The sequence below is a fragment of the Salvia miltiorrhiza genome, chromosome 6 (assembly GCF_028751815.1).
Source record: "Salvia miltiorrhiza cultivar Shanhuang (shh) chromosome 6, IMPLAD_Smil_shh, whole genome shotgun sequence".
Taxonomy (NCBI): Eukaryota; Viridiplantae; Streptophyta; class Magnoliopsida; order Lamiales; family Lamiaceae; genus Salvia; species Salvia miltiorrhiza.
In genome coordinates, this window is record NC_080392.1 from 7,758,388 (window position 1) to 7,774,346 (window position 15,959).

Here is a 15,959-nt window from a genome sequence, read left to right on the forward strand (position 1 = left end):
ATCTTTTGTTTGTAACAAAACCTTCTCATTATGATATGAAATGATTCCATGTTTTGCCTTATAAATTGTTGCATTGAAATTATTGATTATTTGCTATCATGTTTATTGACACATTTGTTAGGATATATGAACAAACTACAACAACATACGAAGCACTCTCATTTTATAGATGCATAAGAAGTTCCAATATTACAACAAAATGCAACAACACCAAAACATTCAAACTCCAACAATCCTACCAAAACAAGATGTTCAGTGCACCAAGAAACAACACCACACACATCATTCTAATCATCATTTCCATACATTTAATGCTAGCATCTAGTGACTTCTTCAACATCTTCACTTGACTGTCTTCATCGTTTTGTTGTGTATCTTCATTCAAAAATTTTAATTCCAAACCTTGATTGTCAAGTAGCCTCTATGCTTTATCTCTTTCATTCTTAATCTTCAAAAAAACACATCTTGTAGTGTGGGGTTAATTCGGGATCTATCCATTCCCAGAACCCGCAATCTTCCTTCAACTGCTACATAAACAAACAAAATACAGGAATTTACAGTAGGAAATAAAGAAATTGAATAACATCAAGTCAAATTATTCTAAATCTCACCCCTCGACGACGACAAACGCAATATCTTCGTTCAGGATTCTTCTCTGAGTGTGATGTTCGCATCACTGCAGCAACTTTGTGGTTGCAAAGTCGAGAAATTTCAGGTAAATACTAAGTACCAGACGACGAGTGTAAATCGCTATCCATGAACCTTGGTCTCCCTCGAAAGCCTGCGCAATCTGTGAAGAATCTTTTTTGTAAGTTAATTTGAGCGTAAACCCCAATTTCATAACAGAAGAAGGGGCATTTTAAAGTTAATTTGAGTGAAACGACGTCGTATTTTCTACTTTAAAGTGACGTCGTTTAGTAAGGACGCCGGTTAATACACGCTGGCACTTCCGACGTCCACGCCAGTTTCAATTTGGACTAACTTTTAATTTATGGAAAAAATCAGATTAAATTATAAATTGATTGGTTTAGCAGCCAAATTTTAGGGTCATGATAAATACCAGAAAATGAAAATTCCTCATGGATTTAGCGACTATTAACCCTTAATATAATCATATCAAATATTGTCAAAGTAACATCTGTTGGAAATGTGAAACAAATTTTGTATTTTTTCTCTTCTTTTTTTGTATTGATCTAGATTTTTTTTCGTATTGGCCCAATTAATTGGATTGTTATGGACTGAGTTTGTTTTGGAGCCCATTAATCATGTGGATTACCCTAATTATATTAAAATAGTTAGACTAGTCGTTTTTCAATTGAGGGGAACGTTGGAAACATGCGTGATTGTTTTCGATTTTTCTGAGATTGCAGTTGTGACTCTTTATTTGTTTTGGTGCTTTGGTTCTTGTTAGAGAGAACAAAATTCGATTGATATATTCTCTTCTTCTTCTCCATCTTCTTTTTCAGTTTTCTTTTCGGCTAAGCTCTTGTTCCGATAAACTCTGAACCATCAGAAGTTTGAGTGCAAATTTTAGGTGGTAACTGCATAAACCTTTGAATCGTCTTGTAGGACTAGCACTCCGTTTTCGCCGAATTTTGCTTTTAGGACAGTGGCCTCCATACCACACCGCAATAATTCTTGAGCTTTTTTTTTTTTAATTTTTTTTATTGGGTTGGTGCAGTTTCAGTAGCATCACATAATGGGCTTTGTTTTCTCATCATCTATTTGTTGATTTTGAGTTTGGGCTTTTATCAAGTAGGTGGCAGACAATTATTGTTCCAACATTTTGAAAGCGAAATTTATGGTTGTCGTAACTCCAAAATCGCTACATGACCTCTCTACACTCTAGTCACTCGATGGAACCAACTATAAGAGGTGGTCACAAAAGCTTCTCATCTTTAATTTTCAAGGTGCTCGAGTTCAACTACATCATAATCAATGACTTTGCTCCCACAAGAGCGACTCTGCCTTTGGCTCTACTCAGCTGCCCAAAGAACGAATTGTTGTTGATGTTGCAGTTATAAAGGCAGTTGATGTAGATTTGCAGAAAAAATCATGAGAAAGACAATGAAACAGACAAAATGTCACAGCCCGCCCTAACTAAGGATAGTTAAGCCGAGTGATCTACGACTAGGGATGGGGTTAAAGAAGAAGGGGAAGAAAAGGGGCGTCATTTATAGCCGTAACACTTACTCATCTTAAAAAAAACTCGTCATTTTTATTCATGAATACTCAATTGAAAATAGTCTATGAAAGACAGCATAAAACTTAATTAATATCATTAATCAAGTTATACATCATATGAAACCATTCTCTTAAGACTCAAAGTATGACATAACATACTATAACATCAACAACATCTTGCAGCGGAAAGTAGCTAGACATATGTATGAAGACATATTCTAGACAGGTTAACTATTTATTAACAACCCTGGAGACTCCGCTCATTGCAGCACCATCATCACATCAGCTCAACCTGCACATTTAGAAAACATATGCAGGGCTGAGTACAAAAGCACTCAGTGGGCACGTATGCCTAGGTATAAAAATACATGCTTCAAAACTGTAAATTGTCATGCCATCATAAACAGTACAGCAAGGGAGTTTTTCGCTAAAAGGCCCAAGCTTACTAAGTTCATTTGTGATTCTTAAAGTTCGTCTGCAGACTAAGTTCTCTTGTAATCTATCATATCTGGAACTGTGTGCCGGAGAGGTGGCCACCTCTCACGGTCACTTGACCGGCCAACCCGCTAGATGACTCACGGTCACTGGTGTACACTAGTCCTGGCAGGATAGCTATCAACTGCTCAGGACCCGAATTCGATTGCATCATTGGCAAAGCCAAAGCAGATAGATATCATACTAAAATTGAAACATTTTATGGCAAGACAATACTTGAAATAACTTTAACTCAAAGATTTTGTCATGAAATAACTTGCTTGAATGTATCATTTAAACTCATTTGATATATATGAAACTGAAATTAACAGTTAGATCATCTCATGCATTCATTCGTATAAGAGGCCTACGATACGTAGGGGATCTCTATATACGTATAGTAAAAGTAATGCCCACCTGATTGCAGTGTTTTGCTACTTAAGACAATGATTCTCTTTCCTTAGCGCGATAGGTTACTCAGGCGCTTTTGTTTATTTGAACCTTTAATAACACGAAAACATGTGTTCGAGTGAATAATAGAAAAGATAACAACAAATGCAGTGAATCACTATTCACTCATTTCTCTAACTACCCATATTTCCTTAAACGACTATATCTAACTCATATACAATCGTTCTTCCTTTATCAAAATACTTCATGTACCTTTGAGGATGTAGGAAATTCCATTTTATATTATTCTTTTATTTATCTATTATAAATAAAGAATAATTCTATAAACATAAAACGTTTTCCTTTTCCCCATTTAATAATGTCAATCACCAATATATATATATATATATACACATCAATAGCTCATTTATAAACTAAAAGTGATATTTTATCAACAATAAAACTTTAAAATTCTTAATAGGAATTATTTTGAATCATTTCCATCTCAACAAAACTGTATAGATTCAACTTCAACTAATAAACTGCTTTTACTCCGAACTCGTATGGAGTCGAATTTTATATCAATAGAAACCTCTTTGAGTCTAGTTTAATTGAAAAAAAAGTATGTTGAAAAACTCCAAGTAGTTTAAGAGATATAGCGATTTTCCCATCGCCTACCAGATTCGGCAGTTTCTGCCAACTGAAAGTCCAGATCTTTGAAAAATAGCAAACGTTTCCGGAATGACCTCAAATTTTATATGCAGATAGATAACGCATATAAATTTATACCATAAAAATTTGAGAGCTAAATATCAACATATGGTTACTGAAATAGTTAACTTAATCATCTGCCTTACGACAGTTTCAACAGATACGGGCAGTAGACTTCTCAAATTTTAAAAGGGTAGTAAACGAAGTTCAAATAACATGAAACTTTGTACAAATATTCACCACACTCCCATCTATACCCCAGAAATTTCCCATAATATAATAGAAACGGGAATGCATCGAAATAAGGGCGTCAACTTACCCTTGTCCAAGTGAGCACTAATGGAAGTTGTTCGCCGGGGGTTTTTCTGGTCGTCGTTCCGCTATGGTGTTTAGCCGCGAAGGTCTACGACTTAGTCTTCCTCGTGCGAGGTAGATCAGGCTACACAACGGTGGTTTCTCGATCCTTTTTCGTCGTAAGGATAGTGAGAAACGAAGGCCGTAAGTTGGCCGGTGGCTAAGTCGGGAATTCGACGTTGGCCTCCGAAGGATATTGTGGCCTTTGGTCGGGAAAATATAGAGAAGGTTTCGGCCTTTCGATTGTTGGGTTTGGTAGCCTGAAGATGGAGGAACGAGTACACGTTCTCGGTTCAGAGCCTAGTGACCGGTCGGCGAATAAACGGTCCGGCGAAGGGAGCTCACTTGAGCTCTTGCAATGAAGAAATTAAGGTTTTCACTACAATGCTTTTGCGGGAGTGATGAGTACTGAAATGATAATTGAAGTTTTTTTGATTTGAAGCTGAATCAATCGAGTGAATTTATAGATGAATTTATGCGACAATTGGGGTAATGATAATGGAATTTTTGGCGTAGGGAGTTGGAAGGGGAAGGTTGAGCATGCCATCTTTGAAAATTTTCAGCTGCAAATCTACACTTTTGAAAAAAAAGATTTGCTAGAAATCTGCAAATCTTTGAAGTCAGAAATCTTGAATTGGAGGGGAAGGTTGAGCATGCCATCTTTGAAAATTTTGTTTCTTTCGTGATCTTCTTTTCCTCATATCTTGGCTTTTTGGATTGCATGGAAGATATTGAGACCTTGAAAAACTTGTTGCAGTATGATGTTGCGTTGAAGGAGAAGGTGGAATAGTGTAGGAATTGATGTGTTGGATGAAAAATCGAGACATACGTGTAGTAGGATTTTGATTTTCCGTGATCTAGTTTCTCCTAGTTCTTATTCGTTTCTGTAATAATTTTCCAATTCCTGCTAATTAAATACTTGTCGTATTTATATAAATTAAATCCTCAATCTTGAGATTTAATACGTGAAAGTCGGAATTAATTCGCGACTTAATACCTTAACACATATAACGCGAAATAATAAAATTATTATGCATATGATCTCAAGTTATAATTCTAGCAATTTGATTTAAATAACACGATTTATAAAATCGGTTATAAATCTAAATTTTCTAATAATATTGATTAAATCAATAAACTGGTAAAACAAAGTCTCAAACGTATAGTTAAACCAATAAATTTAATTATTGGTTTCATTCATGACTGAATATTAAATCGCAGCTCTGTATCTCTTATACAGACTTTTGCTGAAATAATATTATCTGAACAAAATAATCACAATAAATAATTAAAAGAATTTTATAACTAATGCACATATTTAATCTAATATGTATTTAAAAGAGCGGGGCATTACATAAGACTTAAGATCTAACCCAGCCTCAGAGCCAACAACCTCACACTAGAAGGGTGATTGTTTCGGCTATAGTATCAAAAGCTCCATCAATAGGAATGTTCAAAGGAAGCAAGTATTTGTTTTAAACTTCAGAGAACTTGAGCACTATGTCTCATTAGCCCCAAAGTTGAATTACTTGACTTATGACTTAGAACTCGTTGTGGTTGTGCACGTGTTGGAAATTTGGAGATACTATCTATACGGAGTTAAGTGTGAGGTCCTTATAGCTGACAAGAATTTGAAGTGTTTTTTTTTTTTTTTAGCAAAGAGATTTCAATGTAAGACAACAGAGACGATTCGAATTAGTGAAGAATTATGATGGTACTATCAATTGGAAATTAAGATAAGATGTTTCACCACTAAATATAAAGTACTGATTGGTGATTGCCTTATTCGGTTTAGTAATTGTTCACCATCCGGAGACAATATCAAGCTGTGTAGTTGCATCAATAGTTAAGTGTGAATTTCAAGAAAGGATTATGAAAGCACGAAATGAAAATGGATATTGGTGAGAAAATGTGTCTCAAGAATAAGAAAAACGAAAGGATTCACGAAAGTCAGGAATAGTGCACTAATGGTTAGTGGAGGATTGTGGATGTATACACTGAATATTACGTCTCGCAGTTAAGAAAGTATGTGATTAAAAAAGATGAGATAGTCCAAGCTCAGGGCTTAAGTTATGAAGATAAATCAGTTTAGTGACTAGATTGCAAGGTTCAAGTGTTACGAGGCAATAATGTTGTTCTCGTCATGTAGTGGAACCATCACAGGATGGAAAAGGCTACAAAAGAGATGAATGAAACGAATGACTAGTATCACAAACTAGAATACCAGGTATGCAAATTTCGGGACGAAATTTATTTTAAGGGGGGTAGTATGTAATGCCCCGCTCTTTTAAATACATATTAGATTAAATATGTGCATTAGTTATAAAATTCTTTTAATTATTTATTGTGATTATTTTGTTCAGATAATATTATTTCAGCAAAAGTCTGTATAAGAGATACAGAGCTGCGATTTAATATTCAGTCATGAATGAAACCAATAATTAAATTTATTGGTTTAACTATACGTTTGAGACTTTGTTTTACCAGTTTATTGATTTAATCAATATTATTAGAAAATTTAGATTTATAACCGATTTTATAAATCGTGTTATTTAAATCAAATTGCTAGAATTATAACTTGAGATCATATGCATAATAATTTTATTATTTCGCGTTATATGTGTTAAGGTATTAAGTCGCGAATTAATTCCGACTTTCACGTATTAAATCTCAAGATTGAGGATTTAATTTATATAAATACGACAAGTATTTAATTAGCAGGAATTGGAAAATTATTACAGAAACGAATAAGAACTAGGAGAAACTAGATCACGGAAAATCAAAATCCTACTACACGTATGTCTCGATTTTTCATCCAACACATCAATTCCTACACTATTCCACCTTCTCCTTCAACGCAACATCATACTGCAACAAGTTTTTCAAGGTCTCAATATCTTCCATGCAATCCAAAAAGCCAAGATATGAGGAAAAGAAGATCACGAAAGAAACAAAATTTTCAAAGATGGCATGCTCAACCTTCCCCTCCAATTCAAGATTTCTGACTTCAAAGATTTGCAGATTTCTAGCAAATCTTTTTTTTCAAAAGTGTAGATTTGCAGCTGAAAATTTTCAAAGATGGCATGCTCAACCTTCCCCTTCCAACTCCCTACGCCAAAAATTCCATTATCATTACCCCAATTGTCGCATAAATTCATCTATAAATTCACTCGATTGATTCAGCTTCAAATCAAAAAAACTTCAATTATCATTTCAGTACTCATCACTCCCGCAAAAGCATTGTAGTGAAAACCTTAATTTCTTCATTGCAAGAGCTCAAGTGAGCTCCCTTCGCCGGACCGTTTATTCGCCGACCGGTCACTAGGCTCTGAACCGAGAACGTGTACTCGTTCCTCCATCTTCAGGCTACCAAACCCAACAATCGAAAGGCCGAAACCTTCTCTATATTTTCCCGACCAAAGGCCACAATATCCTTCGGAGGCCAACGTCGAATTCCCGACTTAGCCACCGGCCAACTTACGGCCTTCGTTTCTCACTATCCTTACGATGAAAAAGGATCGAGAAACCACCGTTGTGTAGCCTGATCTACCTCGCACGAGGAAGACTAAGTCGTAGACCTTCGCGGCTAAACACCATAGCGGAACGACGACCAGAAAAACCCCCGGCGAACAACTTCCATTAGTGCTCACTTGGACAAGGGTAAGTTGACGCCCTTATTTCGATGCATTCCCGTTTCTATTATATTATGGGAAATTTCTGGGGTATAGATGGGAGTGTGGTGAATATTTGTACAAAGTTTCATGTTATTTGAACTTCGTTTACTACCCTTTTAAAATTTGAGAAGTCTACTGCCCGTATCTGTTGAAACTGTCGTAAGGCAGATGATTAAGTTAACTATTTCAGTAACCATATGTTGATATTTAGCTCTCAAATTTTTATGGTATAAATTTATATGCGTTATCTATCTGCATATAAAATTTGAGGTCATTCCGGAAACGTTTGCTATTTTTCAAAGATCTGGACTTTCAGTTGGCAGAAACTGCCGAATCTGGTAGGCGATGGGAAAATCGCTATATCTCTTAAACTACTTGGAGTTTTTCAACATACTTTTTTTTCAATTAAACTAGACTCAAAGAGGTTTCTATTGATATAAAATTCGACTCCATACGAGTTCGGAGTAAAAGCAGTTTATTAGTTGAAGTTGAATCTATACAGTTTTGTTGAGATGGAAATGATTCAAAATAATTCCTATTAAGAATTTTAAAGTTTTATTGTTGATAAAATATCACTTTTAGTTTATAAATGAGCTATTGATGTGTATATATATATATATATATATATATTGGTGATTGACATTATTAAATGGGGAAAAGGAAAACGTTTTATGTTTATAGAATTATTCTTTATTTATAATAGATAAATAAAAGAATAATATAAAATGGAATTTCCTACATCCTCAAAGGTACATGAAGTATTTTGATAAAGGAAGAACGATTGTATATGAGTTAGATATAGTCGTTTAAGGAAATATGGGTAGTTAGAGAAATGAGTGAATAGTGATTCACTGCATTTGTTGTTATCTTTTCTATTATTCACTCGAACACATGTTTTCGTGTTATTAAAGGTTCAAATAAACAAAAGCGCCTGAGTAACCTATCGCGCTAAGGAAAGAGAATCATTGTCTTAAGTAGCAAAACACTGCAATCAGGTGGGCATTACTTTTACTATACGTATATAGAGATCCCCTACGTATCGTAGGCCTCTTATACGAATGAATGCATGAGATGATCTAACTGTTAATTTCAGTTTCATATATATCAAATGAGTTTAAATGATACATTCAAGCAAGTTATTTCATGACAAAATCTTTGAGTTAAAGTTATTTCAAGTATTGTCTTGCCATAAAATGTTTCAATTTTAGTATGATATCTATCTGCTTTGGCTTTGCCAATGATGCAATCGAATTCGGGTCCTGAGCAGTTGATAGCTATCCTGCCAGGACTAGTGTACACCAGTGACCGTGAGTCATCTAGCGGGTTGGCCGGTCAAGTGACCGTGAGAGGTGGCCACCTCTCCGGCACACAGTTCCAGATATGATAGATTACAAGAGAACTTAGTCTGCAGACGAACTTTAAGAATCACAAATGAACTTAGTAAGCTTGGGCCTTTTAGCGAAAAACTCCCTTGCTGTACTGTTTATGATGGCATGACAATTTACAGTTTTGAAGCATGTATTTTTATACCTAGGCATACGTGCCCACTGAGTGCTTTTGTACTCAGCCCTGCATATGTTTTCTAAATGTGCAGGTTGAGCTGATGTGATGATGGTGCTGCAATGAGCGGAGTCTCCAGGGTTGTTAATAAATAGTTAACCTGTCTAGAATATGTCTTCATACATATGTCTAGCTACTTTCCGCTGCAAGATGTTGTTGATGTTATAGTATGTTATGTCATACTTTGAGTCTTAAGAGAATGGTTTCATATGATGTATAACTTGATTAATGATATTAATTAAGTTTTATGCTGTCTTTCATAGACTATTTTCAATTGAGTATTCATGAATAAAAATGACGAGTTTTTTTTAAGATGAGTAAGTGTTACGGCTATAAATGACGCCCCTTTTCTTCCCCTTCTTCTTTAACCCCATCCCTAGTCGTAGATCACTCGGCTTAACTATCCTTAGTTAGGGCGGGCTGTGACACAAAAGTCGCCTACTTAATGACATGATGAAAACTCTCTTCGATTTGTTCGTTGATGTGAAGTCTGCAAAACAAATTTGTGAATTGTTGGCGAAGATAACAACTTCCCTTTCAAAAGCTCTCAAGATAATAATTTAAAAGAAATGAATATTGAAAGGAGAGTGAAGGCAAAATAGAAAGAAGCTTGCCGGATATCTGCACCTCAAATATAGTTGGAAATATGTACCCCTAATCATCTTTTTTTGATAAATTAATAATTAAATAAAAAAATTTGGAGATCGCGCTACGGTAGACTCGAGCTCAAGACCTGTGACATTAGGGTGCCTCCAAAGGCATAAAATCCTGTTAGGTCCGGGGGGTCTCGAATAGGTGTATGGGAGGGGGAATACACCTATAGGCTATTTTTACAATAATCTACCGACCTCAATCAGAGGGATCTCAGTCAGAGATTCAAACGAAACTTTGCATGCAAACAAGGCACCGATGGATCCATTACTCCCGCTTACTTGAACTGAGGGCGTAACCCAGCCAAGTTCCGATTTGGGACCCAATGCTCCGGAACACATCCCGTCGAGCACCCTTATAACGCCTCATACATGATTAGTGCCCGAATGGAGATCAACCCACCGAGTCAGCTAATAGGTGTACACAATTCTCAAATAACGTGTTAGGTCAAGAGAGAACCTCGATCGATTAACTTATGCGAGCCTTAAACAGAGCAGAGTGCACAAAATATTTTATCGGATAAACAATTTTCATTTCATTGAAACATTTAAGCTTAATAGCTAAACCATACATTTGGAAAATAAGCCCACCTGATTAGGCAATGCCTGTCGTTTAATCTTAACTCTGAATCGGAAAAGCAGTGCTAGTCCTCACGATCCACAAAGCCTACAAGAAATCTATAATCTTAATAGGTCTCCTGAATCTAATCTTAAGTCATGGTGTAGTGCTTATCATCCTATGATTCACTTAGCCGGGTTTTCAAAATTTAATAAATATTTGAAAACTAAATTCTTGAGTCAAGGACACCAACAATATCCTTGCTCGATTTCTTAATAATAAAACCAATTTAATCATAAATGATTCTATGTAAAATGTTTGATGCAAAATTAATTCATGCTTTAACTCACATAATTAAATAAATATATTTAACATATGCACATAATAAGAGAATACTATTATGCAAACTTTTTTCAAAAATAATTAATTAAACTCAAAATAAAGAGTCAAATTAATAAAACAATTAAACAAGTCCAACAATTAAATGAAAGCCCATATTATTTCAAAAATTCGCAGCCCAAAATGTAAATAGCAGTCCACCATTTAACAAATTACCCAACCTAAATTTTCAAAAATAAAATTCGGCCCAAAGGCCCACTCTCATACCCAAATTTTCACCCTTCTTCTACACCTAAGTCACGCACACACACACACACACAAATTCAGAAACACACGCACGCACTCACACCACACAGCCGCCCAGCTCCCCCCTTTCCCTCTTCCGGCGGACGACAGCAGCCGGCCTCCGGCCGCTGCCGCCGCCGCCCCTGACCTTCCTCTCCTTCTGTCTCCCTCTCTCACGACAGCTCACACACCCACACGAACTAGAAGCCGTCGCCCCCTCCCTTTTTTCGACTCCGGCAGTCGGCGGCAGCAGCAGCGAAGAGCCGGCCACCACCGCCTCCAACCCCAGATCTGAAATCGCCGCCTTCCTCCCTCACCATGTCTCTGTCTCACTCTCTTCTCCACTCACTCCGGCCGCCGAACAACAGCAGCGTCGAGTCACCGCCTCCGCCCCATCTCTCTCCCTCTTCCTCTCTAGCTTCGACGGACAGCAGCTGCCAGGCCGCCGCCGTCGTCGCCGAGCTCCGACCCAGCCCAACAGAACACACACTCTCGGCTCAAAAGCGAGATCAAGACTCCATTTTTGGTTAAATCGATTCTTCACAACAGTAAAACACCCAACATCAAGCCAACACAGCAACACACAAGTCCAGTTCATATAAATTCTTCACTTATGTTTCATTTAATCTTTTCATCTATGTTACCAAATGTAAAAACAATATTCAGTATCTCTTTGTTTTATTTACAGTTGGTTTTATTCGTACTATGATGTTGAGCATGAATGAATAAGTAGAGGGATTGAAAGGTGAAACCTTTTTGAATTTGTTCTGCTATTTGCTGGTTCTGCGGATAAAGGTATGCAGAGGAAAGGTTTGAGATTACATAATTGATGGAAAGAAGGAAAAATTGAAATGAGGGAGAGAGCTTTACCGTATGAACTGTTGGAATAAATGGCTTTATTAGTCCATAATTACTTTGTAATTAATGGAATTAAATGGTATATTTGGAATCTACATTTTGAGTAGATTAATTTGGTATATTTACTTGTTCAAATCTATTAAGAATTGAATGAGTAATTAATGCCCAAAGATAGCCATTGAAGATGGAAATGTGGAGTGTCATCCCACATTGGAAAAATAAAGAAGTTGAAAGCTATTTATAAAGTGCTCTCCACCATAAAGGAACAATCAAGTGTGCTCCTCTATGGTGGACCATATGGTGCACCCAAGTGGGTTTTGACTTAGCCTTTTAAGGCTAAAACTCAAATTCCTACGAGGAAGGTGCGAAGCACCTTCCGAGTCCGAGGCCGAGCACGTGCACGTCGCACTTGTCGCAATGGGCGCTTTGTAGGCGCACTTAGAATCGTCGCGAGGAGCTTTGAGGAGCCTTTAGTTTTGACAACTGAAACGGTGGCTCGTGCGACGTGGCACCGCGTGGCGGATAAGGAATCTGGGTGGATGGGGTTGCTGACGTGGCAGCGGATGGATCAGGAGGTGGGGTGGTTGGCTCTCACCCCTTGACCGAACCAGTGTGATGGTTCGGATCACTGCTTGGTTCGAACAGACACCGAGGAGCCTTTAGTTTTGACAACTGAAACGGTGGCTCGTGCGACGTGGCACCGCGTGGCGGATAAGGAATCTGGGTGGATGGGGTTGCTGACGTGGCAGCGGATGGATCAGGAGGTGGGGTGGTTAGCTCGCACCCCTTGACCGAACCAGTGTGATGGTTCGGACCACTGCTTGGTTCGAACAGACACCCCTCTGCAGACACCTCTTCATCGCACCCTTCCTACTCCTATAAATACAGCCCTGCAGAATGAGATTAAAGACATCAACAATTAATTCAGATAATTAATTCGTTCATTCTGTCTTCTAGTTCATACTCAAGTCCCGAGTATTCTGTAGTTCGCCGGAAGTCCGAGTTCCTAGTACAAGGTCTCGTACTCATTCAAACCGTTGTATCTTGGGGACATTTGCCATCGAACCGTGTGTACTGTGCGGGGCAATTTTGTCTTACGGAGAAAGAGTCTAACTCTTGCCTCGGTTCCCACATTTACGTCGTTACTCTGTCCGCATTTCTACACTCATCAATAACAATCGTAAGACAAAATTCGTGTAGAAGATGACGACACCACCAAACAACAATGTTCCACCGCCCAACAACAATGCTCCACCAGTTCCGACCAACGTACCACATGCTCCAGCACCTGCTGCTGCCGAAAAGCCGGAAAAATTCGCAGGTTCTGAATTTAAACGTTGGCAGTCTAAGATGCTGTTTTATCTTACTACCTTGAATATGGCTCGTTTTGTGAATGAATCTCCTCCAACTGTGGGGGAAGACGAAACTGATTCGCAAATGCGGATCGCATATGATGCATGGCATCATAGTGACTTTCTATGTCGGAACTATATTCTGAATGGGCTAGACAACACTCTCTATAATGTCTACTCTAGCGCCAAGACGTCCAAGGAACTATGGGACTCCTTGGAGACGAAGTACAAGGCAGAAGATGCCGGCTTAAAGAAATTTATAGTCGGTCGTTTTCTAGACTTCAAGATGGTTGATAGCAAAACCGTTGTGGAGCAAGTGCAAGAATTTCAACTCATCCTGCACGACATTCTTGCCGAAGGTATGGAATTGTCTGAATCTTTTCAGGTGGCCGCGGTGATAGAGAAATTACCACCACATTGGAAGGACTTCAAGAACTATCTCAAGCACAAACGCAAGGAGATGGGACTTGAAGACTTGATCGTTCGCTTGAGGATCGAAGAGGACAATAGAATCTCCGAAAACAAGACGAACAAAACTTCCATGGAGGCAAAAGCAAATCTAGCCGAGTCTAGCAACAAGAAGAAACGCAAGTTCAAAGGCAAACATCCAGACTCAAAAGGTCAGAAGAGGATCAAAGGAGATTGCTTCAACTGCGGCAAACCCGGCCACATGGCGAAAGATTGTCGCAAACCGAAGAAAGACAAGCACAATGGTCACCATCAAGCTCACGTGACGGAGACAAAGTCTGTGCCCCTCGACTTAGGCGAACTTGACTTGTGTGCCGTCGTAGACGAAGTCAACATGGTCGGCAGTCCAAAAGGATGGTGGATTGACACCGGTGCTACCAGGCATATCTGCGCCGACAAGACAATGTTCTCCTCGTATGAAGCTCTCTCCGGCGATAGAAAACTGTATATGGGCAATTCTACCGCATCATCTATCATCGGAGTTGGAACCATTGTGCTCAAGATGACGCCGGAACTCAAGATAACCCTACAGAAGGTGTTGCATGTTCCCGACATTCGCAAGAACTTGATCTCAGGATCCGCTTTGTGCAACGCTGGATTTAGACTAGTATTTGAAGCAGGCAAAGTTGTAATGACCAAGAATGGTCACTATATAGGAAAAGGCTACCTAGATAATGGCCTTTTCAAGCTTAATGCTATCCCTGTACTTGTACGTGATAATGAAATAAAGACAAAAGTTACTTACTTGGTTGAGTCTCCTAATTTATGGCATGATAGATTAGGACATGTAAATCTAAACACACTACGTCGTTTAGTAAATTTAGACTTATTACCAAAGATGTCTTTTAATCAACACCAAAAATGTGAAATTTGTGTTGAAGCAAAAATGGCAAAATCTCCTTTTCATTCAGTGGAAAGGTCAACGAAACCTCTTGAATTGATTCACACCGATCTATGTGATTTAAAACTTGTGCAAACAAGAGGTGGAAAGAATTACTTTATAACGTTTATAGATGATTGCACAAGATTTTGCTATGTGTATCTTTTGAGAAGCAAAGACGAAGCATTCGAAGCTTTCAAAACATACAAGAATGAAGTTGAGAATCAACTTAACACCAAGATCAAAATGATTCGAAGTGATCGAGGTGGCGAGTACGTTGCACCTTTTGAGGAATTTTGTCGTGAAAATGGCATTATTCATCAAACGACTGCACCTTATTCTCCACAATCAAATGGTGTTGCAGAACGAAAGAATAGAACATTGAAAGAAATGATGAATGCTATGTTGATAAGCTCAGGCCTATCACATAACATGTGGGGGGAAGCTATTCTTTCGGCTAATAAAATTTTGAACAAATTACCCCAAAAGAAACAAGAAAAAACTCCATATGAATTATGGAAAGGAAGGAAGCCGTCCTATAAATATACAAAAGTGTGGGGGTGCTTAGCAAAAGTTGAAGTACCTAAACCCAAACAAATAAAAATAGGACCAAAAACTGTTGACTGCATCTTCATTGGATATGCAAACAATAGTAGTGCGTACCGATTCTTGGTACACAAATCGGAAGTACCCGATATGAATGAGGGAATGATTATAGAATCAAGAAATGCCATATTCTTTGAAAAAATATTCCCCAAGAAAGAGAAGAATGACATAAGTTCGAAAAAGAGAACTTATGATGAAATTTCGCTTAAGGATAACGGACCAACACGTGAAGTAACACCGCAACCAAGACGCGGAAAGCGAACAAAAACTGCGAAAACCTTTGGTCCGGATTTCGTAGTTTATACTTTAGAAGATGAACCAAAGACAATCAAGGAAGCATTGTCTGGTCCTGATGCCGATCTATGGCGTGAAGCTATCAATAGTGAAATCGAGTCAATCTTATCCAATCACACTTGGCTTATTGTTGATCTTCCTCCGGGAAATAAACCTTTGGGTTGCAAGTGGATTCTTAAGAAGAAATATAAAGCCGATGGATCTATTGATAAGTATAAAGCACGTTTGGTAGTTAAAGGATACAAACAAAAGGAAGGGTATGATTACTTTGATACATACTCTCCAGTCACTAGAATTACATCCATTAGAATGCTACTTGCT